We start from the raw sequence: 13,847 nt of genomic DNA, 5'->3' as shown, positions 1-13,847 counted from the left end.
CAAAGAGACTGTAGGATTAGTTGAACTCTTTACAAAAGTGAGAGAGAAATGGGTGAATTTGAATGTCCCAAAATTTGTGCACAGTATTCCTATCCTGCATGGATCGTTTTAGACAACTCAGAACAAAGCTGAACGATGCTTAATGTAACAGAGCAGAAGTTAGTAGGCATGATCCTAATTAACACTGAGCTGCAAAGGGGCCTCCAGGGTATTGAACTAGAAAGACGAATTTACCAGTTTCAGACCATGCATTAACAAATCACACTGCATCACAGGAGATTTCTGTATGCAACATGACCAGGGAGCAGCGTAAAAATGAATGCACTGTAACAGGACTGGAATGACTGGACCTGATATAAAGTTTAATCTTAATCCATGAGCAGTACAGAAAGGAGTCTAGAGAGATATTGATAATATTTATAAAAGAATTGTTTTCCTTGGTGCCAACGAGTCATGTGCTGTGGGCTGAAGAGTATAGAACATTTCGTGGAATCTTGGCACAATGACAGTAACTGGTTGTTGATGCTGATTGGATACACTAGCTGTTGGCACTGGATTTATGACTCAGATACCTTGCTTTGGGCAGACCCAAACCCTCAGATTGATCATGACCTCTCTCTATTCTAATATATATATATATATATATATATATATATATATATATATATATATATATTTATTGATACAGTGATAGCAGATAAGAATAATGCAAACAATTCTATACCCACCAGTCCCAGGATTCACAGAGTCAAGGTACATCTGGTCCCTACACGAGCTTCACTATGAGGTTCTCTCTTGAATGTCAGATGTCAGCAGCCTGGAGGTAGGAGGCTGAGGCCCACCCACCCCCCAGTGGGGTTTGTGAGATGGGCTGGTGGTATGTCCTCTGTCCATAGTGGCCTTGGGTTCCCCTCTTGGGTACCCTTCGCTGCTCTGAAATCCTTCTTTTTGTATTCTTTTTTTCCCACTGATGACTCTTTATATTTGGGCATTATTGATTGATTAACCTGTAGTCGTCATACTGTTCATATTCTGTCCTATCAGCATATTCCTGTTTCACAAGGCCATCACATGCATACATCCTAATTTGAGGTTTACAGGTCTTCTCCTAATTTGGTCCCTCTACCAAAACCAGAAATCCCAAGGGCCCTGCAGTTTGGTCACTGTGACAGGGCCAATGCAGCAGAGTCTCTTGTCTCATGTTATGGAACAGCGTGGTACATATCTTCAATTTTCTAGCCTGTGTGTGCTTGCTGCTTACCTGTGTCAGACTGTAACATGTTGGGGTCCCAAGGTGGCCGTGACGCCCCCTGGTGGCTCCTCAAACATGCTCTGCTTTGCCCCTAGGGTGCCCCCTCTGTCTCATCCACCATGTGTTGATGGTATGTATAATAAATAGTGAGGCTGCCCTTCGCTAGGCCTCAGTCACACTGGTCTCAGGCCCTGGCTGGGCCTCTGTAGTCGGCTGTGCCCGGTAGGGCACACAAAGCCTTAAGGGCTAATTGCGTAGCTCCAGATCCTTCCCTTTACCATGCCCTATGCCTCACGGGTGTTACAGGTATGTTGTCCCTCTGTTGGGCCTTCAGCCTTCTCAGCCTCTGCCCCTCTAATCTCACTAGGCCTTCTAACCTAGGCCCATTGAAGTTGGGCCTGGCTTTGAGGCACTAGCTTCATTTGTCCATTCCAGTCACTAGGCACCTGGCCCCTGTCTGCCAGGCCCCTGGCCCCTCTGTGGCTGTGCCCTCTCTGACACCAGGCTGTCCAGCCCCTATAGTTGCTCCCTCTCTTAGCACTAATGAGGCCTCATTTCTACCACCGGTAGAAACAGTAACGTAACATAAGAACCCTGGGCTATAACAAACGAAACAATAGGAGCAGCAGCCCTCTGCTCCTTTAAGAAGGCAAACCTTCTTTCATTCTTCAACATACCTCCCAGCCTGGCTCCTTGTGAGCTCCTCAGGCCTAAGTCTTCCTGCATGCAGCAAAGCAGTCTGACCAGTGCCCCTGGGTGCTTCTCCTGGGCAGGAGCTCCTAACCCTACAGTGAGCAGGGCTAGACTGGCTTGCCAGTTCAAGCCTCAGGTGTATATGCACCCAGGGCCCTGCCTGCCTCTGGTCAGCTGACTATCTGCAGTTACTTACTAATTGCTCAGTAGCCTACTGCCCCAGTGACTTGCAGCTGCAGTACCCTGCCTGCCCTGCAGTACTCCCTGGCTAGGCTGCTTCTCCTCTTAAAGTAACAGAGAGCCCAGGGCTCTCTGCTATACAGACACAGTGGGCTTTGAAGGAGACTGTCACAAACTGGCTTTTAGAAATCAATTAACCCTTGCCATCCCCCTGGACCATAGTTCTAATGCATATCTACTTTGCCTACAAGCCAGTTCATAGATTCATAGATGTTAGGGTCGGAAGGGACCTCAAAAGATCGAGTCCAACCCCCTGCATAGGCAGGAGAGAGTACTGGGTTTAGATGACCCCAGCTAGATGCCTATCTAACCTCCTCTTGAAGACCCCCGGGGGGTAGGGGAGAGCACCACCTCCCTTGGGAGCCCGTTCCAGACTTTGGCCACTCTAACTGTGAAGAAGTTCTTCCTAAAGTCTAGTCTAAATCTTCTCTCTGCTAGCTTATGGCCATTATTTCTTGTAACCCCCAGGGGCGCCTTGGTGAATAAAGCCTCACCAGTTCCCTTCTGTGCCCCCATGATGAACTTATAGGCAGCCACAAGATCGCCTCTCAAAAAGCAAACCTCTAAATAGTATTTTCTAGCCATCACTAGCAAGGCCAGATGCTTGGAGCTTAGAACTGAAAATTTGTACCAAGCAGTGGGGTACTGTTCAAAAGCCAAAGAAATATGACTGGGTTCTTGGAAGTTCTGAAGCACTTAACACAGTGGGCACAGGTGAATACTTCTGCTACTTTGCCATCTTCCCTTTCTTATCCAGGACCAGCCAAAACCCAGTTTGGGCCCTGGCACAAGAAGTTCAAGATGCTCTGAATTTCATCATGGCATCAGAGCCTCCAAGAACTGTGGTGTCAGTGCAAGTTACTATAGCAAAGTAGTTACCATAGATGTGTTCCTAATAAACCCCCTACCAACAATCATTCTATGCCATCAGGGGAACATAGATTGAAGTAGATGAGAGTCTCCATTCGGAGTCAATCTTCACCTTTCTCATTATGTTAGTTTTAAAGCTGCTTCAAGCTTTGGGGTTCTTCAAGAGGAGGCTGGGGGTCTTCAAGAGGAGGCTGGGGGTCTTCAAAAGGAGGTTAGATAACCATCTAGCTGGGGTCATCTAGACCCAGCACTCTTTCCTGCCTATGCAGGGGGTCAGACTCGATGATCTATTGAGGTCCCTTCCGACCCTAACATCTATGAATCTATGAATCTTCGTGCTGTTCTGGCAGTGAATCATAGATTCATAGAAAAGTAGGACTAGAATGGACCTTCAGAGGTCATCTAGTCCAGTGCCCTCTCCAGAGGCAGGAACACCCCTTTCCAAACCATCCTATGCAAATCTGTTGTCTAACCTATTAGTAAAACTACAGTCAACCCCAGTACAACCACATAGCATAACACCCTAATCTACCACAGATAAAGCAGGGGAACAAGGGTGGCCAGTATCTTGCTGCTGCAAAAGTTGTTAAAATATGTTTGAAAGATCCAAAGAGGGCAGCCATACCTACAGAGGAAGGCCAAAACACCCACAGTCTGTACCAATCTGACTAGGACAGGGTCACACCTTACACAGTTGCCAATGGGCCAAGGGCATGTTCCACCCCCATGGGTCACGTCGCACCTGGGCTTATTCTCCTGCCATGACTTGTTGTTTATGCAGGATATACTTTCACTTGCCTGGAGGTGATGGTCAGTGGTTCCCTGAGAGTCCAGGGAAACAATGCCTTTACGCCAAGCAATCCTCTACTTGGGTGTGGGTTGATTCGGTGCCTGGTGTACCCCTTACTCACGCAACTTTGGGCCCTCTATGTCTCCTGGCAGGTAGCCCTTCTTGCATGGTTTCTTCCCATCCTGGCTCTGGGCCAGATATAGCATTGCCTCATGGTGGTCACTGCCGTGCCTGCATGAGGCTCACTTTTCCACCAGTCTCCTGCTGGCACGCTCCAAACCCACAGGCATACCAGCTGGGCACACATTGTCAGGGGGCCCTCTACCTGGGCTTCTTCCCTGGCTGTCTCCCTTCTGACCAACTGGGATGCCATCTCCCAGTCCCACCTGACCTGTGTGCTTTTGCGCAGTCCTCCATGCATATGGCGGAATCCCATTGTGTCTGTGCTGAGCTGTTTACTGACCACATTGGGAGGGCTGGCATCCAGCTGGGTCCCTAGTGCTCCACCAGTAAGGAAAGCATCCACCACTTTCCTGGGTGTTTTGGCCTTGGGGAAAGCAGCTGGTCATCTTCCAGCAGTGAGGTGAGCATCTGGGTTTTTCCTGGACATCATGGCGGCAGGACAGGTATGAGCCACTTTTCTGGGCACTGAGTCTCTTCCAGTAGCGGGGAGAGTATTTGGATTTGTTTCAGTGCTCTGGTGTGCTCCTCGCTAGCCTCTGTCTCCGGGCCGGCTTTTAACCTGTTGCCTCTGGGCCCTGGGCCATTCGGTGGAGCTCTCTTGTTTGGCACAGTGATGGCTGGCTTGATTGTAGCGCAACCAACTGGGTTGCAATGCCAAGGTGAGTCAGGAGGGGCCTGTCACACTGACTGTGGAGTAAAAGTTCTTTCAGACCCCAAGTATGGTGATCAGTTTGACCATGAGTGGAAGTGCAGGACCTACTAGCCAAGAATTGCAGGTTGTGACTCCAAATGGGGTTGCAACATCAGTGGATGGGGTTGTGATAAATAGGGATCTGGGTTTTCCATTCACTGTGGAGAAACACAGATTTTCTTCTTTAAAGGAGAAAAACAGAGGGACAGGTTTCCCCTTGCAGGCTTGTAGAGTTCCAGCCTGCAAAGGACTTCTTGGGGCTAAGGGGAGGGCAAACAGAGGCTGGGGGTGCCACATGCATGTGTACACGCACATGCACGTAGCAGCCAAGCAGCAGTGGAGAGCAGCTTCTGCAGTTCCTTCCAGGGAAGTCTATGGGGGCGGAGAGGAGGGGGCACAGGTAATGCATTGGTGGGCGGGGGAGCACAGGCGATGCAGTGGAAGAAGGTCGGGAGCAAGGCAATGCAGCAGAGTGGGGACCTGCCCCCTGAAATTTCTGTGCCCACAGCAGGGCATGGGGCTGCAGCCGGGCCAGACCAGCTCTGGGCAGGAGCCCAGCCCAGTGGGTGGGACCCAGCACAGGAGGGAGTGCCGCACCACCATGGCCACCAAAGGCCACCATGTGGTGTAGCAGCGGCAGCAGCACAGGGTTGTACTCCTGATGCTGCTGGGCAGGGAGGGGGCACCTCAGTTTGATGGCCATGGTGGTACAGTGCTCCTTCCCACTCCAGGTCCTGCCTGCTGGGCTGTGGAGCCCCCCAGGGGAAAGGTAGTAGGGCAAGGAGCCCCAGGCCTGCAGCAGGCAGCCCACATACTCCCCCCCCACCTCAGGCTTTGCTTCAGCTCTGCCGCCTGCATGGGAGGAGCTGGGCTCCGCCTGCATGCTGGGTGGGGAGGAGCTGGGCTCCACTCCTCTCCAGCTGCAGCAGCTGCTGCCTTCTGGAGGCAGCAGCTGGGGCTCGGATGCTGCTGGGGGGGTGGGGAGAGGGCTGCAGGCCCTGGCTCTAGGGCACCTGCATGGGTGGGGGGCTGAGGTTTGGGAGTAAGGGGCACTGGCAGGGCCAGGGGGCTGCAAGGTGGGAGTGAGGGGTCATGCTGAGGAAATGGAGTCATGCTGAGGAAGAGTTTGGGAAGCATTGACCTAATGCATCTGAGAACAAACCCCCCCCAACCCTCTGCACATATAGTAACATGACAGCTGAAAAACTACTTCTCAGCCTCTTGTGACAACCAGCAAAGTCCAGAACCATGGTAAATACCCATGCAAAGCACAGACATAGCTACTCCTAGAACCTACTTGACTAGTGTCTTATTCAGCTTCTTCTTGAGTGCCACCAAGAAGGAAAGGAAATCCAGAAGGAAATACCTTTCTTAGGCAGTCTATTCTGCTGCCTCACAATTCTAACAGAGAATTTTCCCCTGGTATCTAAACCTACTTTGCTGTAACTTCAACTATTGGTCTATGCTCTGCTCTCTGCAGCAAGAGAGAAAAGGCTTTTCCCCTCTTTTTATAGTAGCCCTTCAGGTATTTAAAGACTTCCATCATGTCCCCTCTTAAACACCTTTGCTGCAAGCTAAACATGCCTTTTTTTTTCAACCTTTCCTCATATGATTTACAAGCCCTTTATTATGTTTGTTGCCCACCTCTGGACCATCTCTAACTTTTTCATGTCCTTTTTAAAATGTGAAGCCCAAAACTGTACAGAATACTCTAGATGAGGCCTAATCAATACTGAATAAAGAGGCACTATCACTTCATTGTAAGCAGGGTTTTAGGACTTTTCTCTGAGGAATTCCTCAGTTTCCATCTTCCTTTTTTTGTTAGGTCCATGCACAAATACAAAATGGGAGCAGTTGGCAAAGCAGCAGTACTGCAGAAAAGGGCATGAGGGCTATAGAGGACTGCAAGCAGAATAAGAGTCAGCAGTGTAGTATTGTTGTAAACAGGTCATTTCAAGTTGGGATCTGTTAACAGGAGTGTCATATGCAAATCATTGGAAGAAATTCTTCCACTCTATTTGGCACTGGTGAGGCCTCACCTGGATTACAATATCCAGTTGTGGGCACTCCACTTTAAAAAAGATGTGAATAAATTGAAAAGAGTATAGAGGAGAGTAACAATAAAAAATTGAGATCTAGAAATCAGGATGTATGAGGAACTGGGATTATTGAGTATAGAGAAGAGAAGGATGAAGGAATTTCATACATAGAATCATAGCATCATAGAAAGTTAGGGTTGGAAGGGACCTCAGGATTTAGTCCAACCCCCTGCTTAAAGCAAGACCATCCCCAACTAGATCACCCCAGCCAGAGCTTTGTCTAGCCATGTTTTGAAAACTTTCAAGGATGGAGCTTCCACCTCCTCTCTGGGTAATCTGTTCCAGTGTTTTGCTACCCTCTTAGTGAGAAAATTCTTCCTAATATCTAACCTAAACTTCCCTTGCTGCAACTTGAGACCATTGCTCCTTCTGTCATCTGCCACCACTGAGAACAGTCCATCCTCTTTCAAGCCCCCCTTCAGGTAGTTGAAGGCTGCTATTAAGTCACTTCTCAGTCTCCTCTTCTCTAGACTCAATAAACCCAGTTGCCTCAGTCTTTCCTCAAAAGTTATGTTCTCCAGCCCCCTCACCATTTTTGTTTCCCTATGCTGGACTCTCTCCAATGTGTCCACATCCTTTCTGTAGTGGGGGGCCCAAAACTGAACACCCTACTCCAGATGTGGCCTCACCAGTGCTGAATAGAGGGGAATAATCACTTATCTTGCTCTACTAGCAACACACCTACCAATATGGCTGAGAATGCTGTTGGCATTCCTTCTTGGCAACGTTTGCACGCTCCTGGCTCATATTCAGCTTATTGTCCATTGTAACCCCTACTGTAATGCCTCCCTTTTCTGCAGAGCTGTTGCTTAACCAGTCAGCTCCCAGCCTGTACTGGTGCATGGGATTGTTCTGTCCTAAGTGCAGGACTTTTTACTGGTCCTTGGTGAACCTCACGAGATTCCTTTTGGCCAAATCCTCCAATTTCTCCAGGATGCTCTGAATCCTAGCCCTACCCTCCAGCATATCTACTACTCTCCCCAGCTTGGCATCATCTACAAACTTGCTGAGGGTGCACTGTAGGCCATCTTTCAGGTTGTTGATGAAGACATTGAACAAAACCGGTTCCAGGATTAACCCCTGGGGCACTCAACATGATACTGACTGCCAACTAGACTTTGAGCCATTGATACATCTTCAAATATAAAAAGACTTGTTATAAAGAGCAGGAGGATTGGTTATTTTGAGGGACAGGACAAGAAGTAATAGGCTAAAACTGCAATCAACCAGATTCAGGTTACATATTAAAAACTTTTTAACTCAGAGGGTGCATCTAAGCCTGCATTTTACTGCGGAGTTGACTAATTAGTTCTGCAGTAAAATGTCACTGTCTATACATGTGCCAGTATTAGGGGTCAGTAAATTAATTAACTCCACCATAGGATAGTATTGTTGGGGACAGTACTGTTCTACAATGGGGTAATTATATGTACTGAAAGGCACATGTAAATGGTGACAAGGGCTAGCTGGGGCATAAGGATGCTAAAGTGCAGGGCCTACCTGATGCCTAACCCCACACTTTAGGACCCTCACACCCCAGCCAGCCCCTCCGCTGCCTGCCGCTGCCACTTGGAGCCCAGGGCTGACCCCTCAGGCCCCCTGTCAGCCCGGGGCTACTCTGCCTCATCTCAAACTGCTGTGGTCCCAGGCGCGTGTGCAGACGTTGCACCTGGGAGCTGACTTTGCGATGGAGTTTATCACGTTGCTTTAATAGAATGTGTAGATGCACCCAGAATGATTAAGCACAGGAATAGATTATGTAGGGAGGTTGTGGAATCTTTGTCATTGAAAGTTTTTAAGTGCAGTTTGGATAAACATATGCCTGGAATGGTTTAGATGGGGATGACCATGCCTTGAGCAAGGAGCTGGACTGAATGATCTCTCAAGCTCCCTTCCTGCCTCGTCTTCATATGAATCTCTGCAATTTTCTTGACTGAATACATGTGCATTGGCACACATTTTATGGGACTAACTATATTCAGTGTAGGAAATAGAACTATATAAGTTGCACTCTGAAGGAACAGCGGTCTGTAATTAGCATGGTGTCGTGGTATGTAATAGAATATTACAAATAAGAGAACGTGTTGAATTAAGCAAAGGAAAATGTAGACTGTTTATCCAGACACTGTTCCTGATGGTGAGTTCTATAATTATCTTGCAAAAGAAGTTGTGGAAGATATGTCTCCTAGAACAATCAGAGCTAGGCTAGCGGGTAGTCCTGACCCCTGGACTAGAAGGGACCAACCAGGACATTTCCCGTTTGAATGTCAGAAGTGTGGTAAGCTGAACAACATACAATAAACAAGGTTTCATTAGCAATTACTTAGGGGCTAGGGTGTCATAGGCCTCATGCCATAATGAAAAGTGAGAAGTGCTAGTTTTGGGGAAGTCACAAATAAGCTGACTTGGAAAGTGGGAAAACATTATAGAACTTACAAGTTTTGCTCGCCTTCTACATGTAGAAACATGGACATTGAACAATTAAAGGTTGTTGGTTGTAGCTGTGTTGGTCTAAGGACATAGGCAAATAAGGTTTTTTGGGTAGATGGGATATCTTTTATTAGACCAACTGCACAATTAAGGGACTTTGCTGAGGTCAGTTGAAGTCAGTGCCAGAGCTCAGCACAGAATTCCAGAGTCTTGTCACACAGGCCTGTGTATTAACCACTTGTTCACACTCCATCTCCAGGCTTTCACTCTGATGAGGGCTTAGGGTAGGGTTTGCATCAGAAGCAGTAGAATCAATTTTATATATTACCATATGTAACAGGGAACCCTAACCCTGTTACCAGGAGACAGGGTGGTCCCTTTAAGTTCAGAACCTTCCATTCATGGCCGGCCGGTCAAGTAGGGTTTAAGGCTCAAACCCTGCTAGCTGGTCAGGTGACAGGAAGAGGAAGGCCAGGACCCTACAAATGGCAAGTGGAGAAGACCAAAGGGGCAGCTGGGAGGCGGACTCCCAATGACTAGAGTGCTGCAGCTGCAGTTTCTGTCAGAAAACTACACCATGAGCCATCCTCATGATCATCTAAAGTAAGCAGGCATGTTGACTCTCTTGTTTAAGGTTAATACCGGTGGTTTGGGTGAGGCTATTTGGGGAAGGAGGAGGCCTCATTGGGGGCCCACTGCAGTGTGGGGACCCCAGCACCAGAAAGGGTGCAGTATTCAGGTCTGAGCTGACCCTAGCTCTAGAGAGGGCACGGTATTCAGGACTGAGCTGACCCCAGCACCAAAGCACAGTATTCGGGGGTGAGTAGACCCCAGCGCCACAGAGGGGCAGGAGCCTGAGTGAGGTTTTTTTTGAGAGCTAGAGCCTGGGAGTCAAACCCTGATTAGTGGGGTTTTTTTGACTGACAGGCCTAGCTAGAGAAAAAAAGGGGTAGGCCCACAGTGACCGAGACCCCAACATAAAGAGGAATTTACAAATACCATCTGCGAGGCTTGGGCTGCGGTGTAGGGGATGAACGGAGCCGCAGATAGCACCCCCTGGCATCTGGGCATACAATGGGCAGCCTCCCGCTTAATTAACAACAATTAATTAACAACAAGGTGTGGCAGGAGAGAAGGCAGGCAGATGGCCCATAACAGGTGGGCGGGGCCACCAGTAGACTGACCCCGAGGAGGCCCCCCTGTTACAATGGTGCATTGGCCGGGAACATTTCACATGGCAGTATGCATCATAGGACCCTGGTTTGCCCGTATGAGGAAAAGAACCCTTGGGTCCATAAAGAAACTAGAGAAATGAGAGCAGACGCTAGTCCCGGAACCAGAGTCACAGCAGCTTGGATCGGCTATGCCAAATAATACAAGGCCTACAGGATCAAGCCGCAAGACAACAGGCACTGTTAGCCAACATGACCGGGAGCATCCACCTGCAGTCAACATCTCAGGTAGGGATGTGTGGCTACGGAGCCAGAGTTGACTCTGAGGTGGGAGACGAGCCACCTGCATTGACGGTGGAAGTGACAATGGAGGGAAAAAAGGTATGGGCTATGCTGGACTCGGGTTCATTGCAGACCATGGTGCAGAGCGACGTGTTACTGGCAAGAGAGAGGGAAGTAGCAGACCATGTAATTGTGCAGTGTTGGTGTGGGGATTCCATCGAAGTCGACAGAGTGGGGGTCATCCTACAAGTAGGCGATAGGACCCACCAGATGCGAGTTGGGGTCGCTGAGCGCTTACCCTACGCAGTAGTACTGGGCTGTGACTGGCCAGAGTTGTTGACAGAGATAGCCAGTGTGAGGCAAAGGGAGGGGACTGAGATGAGAGAAAGTTGCTGTTGGAGGCCCTGGGAGACTAGGAAGCCTGAGGCTGGATGGGAAGATGATCTGAGGGATGAGGGATTCGCGGGTGAAACCGAACAACCTCCTCCCGAAGAGGAGGCCAAATAAAAGGTGGATGTCGCACATTTGTGGGAGGACACACATTTCCAGTTGGAGCAGAGTTGGGAGGCAGATTTTCGGTATGCTTGGCAGGAACACCTGGCTCAATGAAACGGTGACGTATTACGACCGGAGCTGATGAAGACAACACCCAGGTTCGAGGTAAGAAATGATCACCTGTACCGAATCGAGCAAGGGAAGCCTGAAGGAGGGGAGGTCGTACAGTTGCTGGTACCTCAACGATATCGACGGGCTTTATTGAAGGTGGCTCCTGAGCTCCCTATGGGTGGACATTTGGGCAGGGACAAAACAAAAGCTTACATTTGGGCAAGATTTTTTTGGCCAGGACTGTTGTGGGAAGTGGCAAGGTATTGTGCTTCATGTCCCATGTGCCAAAAAGTGAACCCATGGCACCCTCCAAAAGCTCCTTTAAATCCAATGCCCTTGGTAGAGGTTCCCTTTGAGCAGGTGGCGGTGGACATCGTGGGGCCACTTCCCAGAAGTAGCACTGGAAACCAGTATGTTTTAGTTTTACTGGATTATGCAACAAGGTACCTGGAGGCTGTGCCAGCGCGGACAGTGTCCACTCCCAAGGTGGCAAACAAGCTATTGAAAATATTTTCACGAGTGGGACTCCCTAGAGAACTGCTGACAGACCAAGGAACAAATTTTACATCATGTGTGTTTGAGGGAGTGAGTAAAGCTTTGGGGATTAAACACCTAAAGACAACAGTATATCATCCCCAAACGGACGGGCTCGTGGAGTGTTTTAACCAGACATTGAAGCAGATGTTAAAGAAATTTGTGGTCGAGAGCCCTCAGAATTGGGATAAAAGGATACCACCTTTGTTGTTTCCTGTAAGAGAGGCACCCCAGGCCTCAACCGGGTTTTCACCCTTTGAACTATATTGTACGGCCGGCAACCAAGGGGAATCCTGGATTTGATTAAAGAGAGTTGGGAAGAACAGCATAGTAAAGATCAGAATTTGACCCAATACATAATACAACTGCGCGAACGCCTTGAAGCAGCTCAGAGCGAGGTTTTAGGAAATCTCAGAGAGACACAGCAACGACAAGTGGGGCATTATAACCGAGGTGCACAAGAAAGGAAGTTTGACCTGGGGGACTGTGTGTTGGTTCTATTGCCTGACCATGAGAGTAAGTTACTTGCCCAGTGGCAGGGACCCTATGAAATGATATGCCAAGCGGGGCCCGTAGACTATGAGGTGCATCAGACAGATAAATAAAAAAAGAAGCAAGTATGCTACGTCAGTGTGTTGAAGAAGTGGGAAGAGCGAGAGTGTATGTACCTAGCCCTTCATCCGACTTTGGTCGGATGAAGGAATATGCAGCTTTGGTCAGGCCACAGTTGGAGTACTGCGTCCAGTACTGGGCGCTGCACTTCAAAAGGGATGTGGCCAGCCTGGAGAGGGTTCAGAGGAGGGCCACCCGCTTGGTGAGAGGGCAGCAGGACAGGCCCTACGAGGAGAGACTGAAGGACCTGAACCTGTTCAGCCTCAGCAGGAGAAAGCTGAGGGGGGACCTGGTGACTGCCTACAAGCTCATCAGGGGAGATCAACAGCAAATAGGCAGAGCCCTTTTCTCCCTAGCACCACCTGGGGTGACAAGGAAAAATGGTCATAAACTGATGAAGAATAGGTTTAGGTTAGAGATCAGAAGGCAATATTTTCCTGTTAGGGTGGCCAAAATCTGGAACCAACTTCCCAGGGAAGTGGTCCTTGCCCCTGCCTTGGGCAAATTCAAGAGGAGGTTGGGCGATCACCTGTCTGGGGTCTTGTGAACCCAGCACTCATTCTTGCCTGTGACAGGGGGTCAGGCTAGATGATCTGCTCAGGTCCCTCCTGACCCTAGCTACTATGAAACTATCCCGAGGAATTAGAATTGGGACCCTCTTTGACAGAGGAAAGTGGACTGGGTGACATAGAACTGGTCCTGCAACTATCTGAAGAGCAGAGAAGACAGGTCACCAAGCTAGTCAGGGAATATGGAGAGGTATTCCAAGAAACTCCTGGGGAAGCTCAGGGTGTGGTACACTGGATAAAAACTCCACCGGGCCAGGTGATCCAGGAGAACTGGAGACAGATTCCACAGCAACTGCAGAGCCAGATAAAAATGGAGATTGAAATGATGCTGGAGAAAGGCATCATATGCGAGTCCCACAGCAACTGGCGGAGCCCCATCGTAGCAGTACCCAAGCCCAATGGAAAATTTTGTCTCTGTATTGATTTCCAGAAGGTAAACGCAGTAGCTAAGTTTGATGTTTATCCGATGCTGAAAGTAGATGAACTGGTGGAAAACATTGGGCAAGCTCGCTACATTTCCACTTTAGACCTGACAAAAGGTTACTGGCAGGTCCCAGTAGCACCTGAAGATCAAGAAAAGACAGCATTTGCCACCCCTTGGGGCCTCTTCCAGTTACGGTGCATGCCATTTGGATTACATGGAGCCGCAGCTACATTTCAATGTCTAATGGACAGAGTTTTGGCTCTCCATGGGGGTTACGCCACGGCTTACATAGACGATATTATTATATACGCTGAAGGCTGGGCTGAACACCTCACTGCACTGAGAGCAGTAATGCAAGACTTGAGAAGGGCCAGGCTGACAGCCAATCCGAAGAAATGTA

At 48.9% G+C, this 13,847-nt stretch overlaps 1 protein-coding gene across 8 annotated transcripts in view; it reads left to right on the top strand.

The window, feature by feature from the left end:
- The window catches only part of CHD6 (chromodomain helicase DNA binding protein 6), a 256,715-nt gene that overhangs the window by 227,645 nt on the left and 15,223 nt on the right, over positions 1-13,847 (top strand). The gene's annotated exons all lie outside the window — the stretch shown is intronic.

This window comes from Alligator mississippiensis, chromosome 9 (genome assembly GCF_030867095.1).
Source record: "Alligator mississippiensis isolate rAllMis1 chromosome 9, rAllMis1, whole genome shotgun sequence".
Classification (NCBI taxonomy): domain Eukaryota; kingdom Metazoa; phylum Chordata; order Crocodylia; family Alligatoridae; genus Alligator; species Alligator mississippiensis.
Note: the sequence above shows the minus strand (reverse complement) of the source record. Positions and strands in the feature narration are given on the sequence as shown.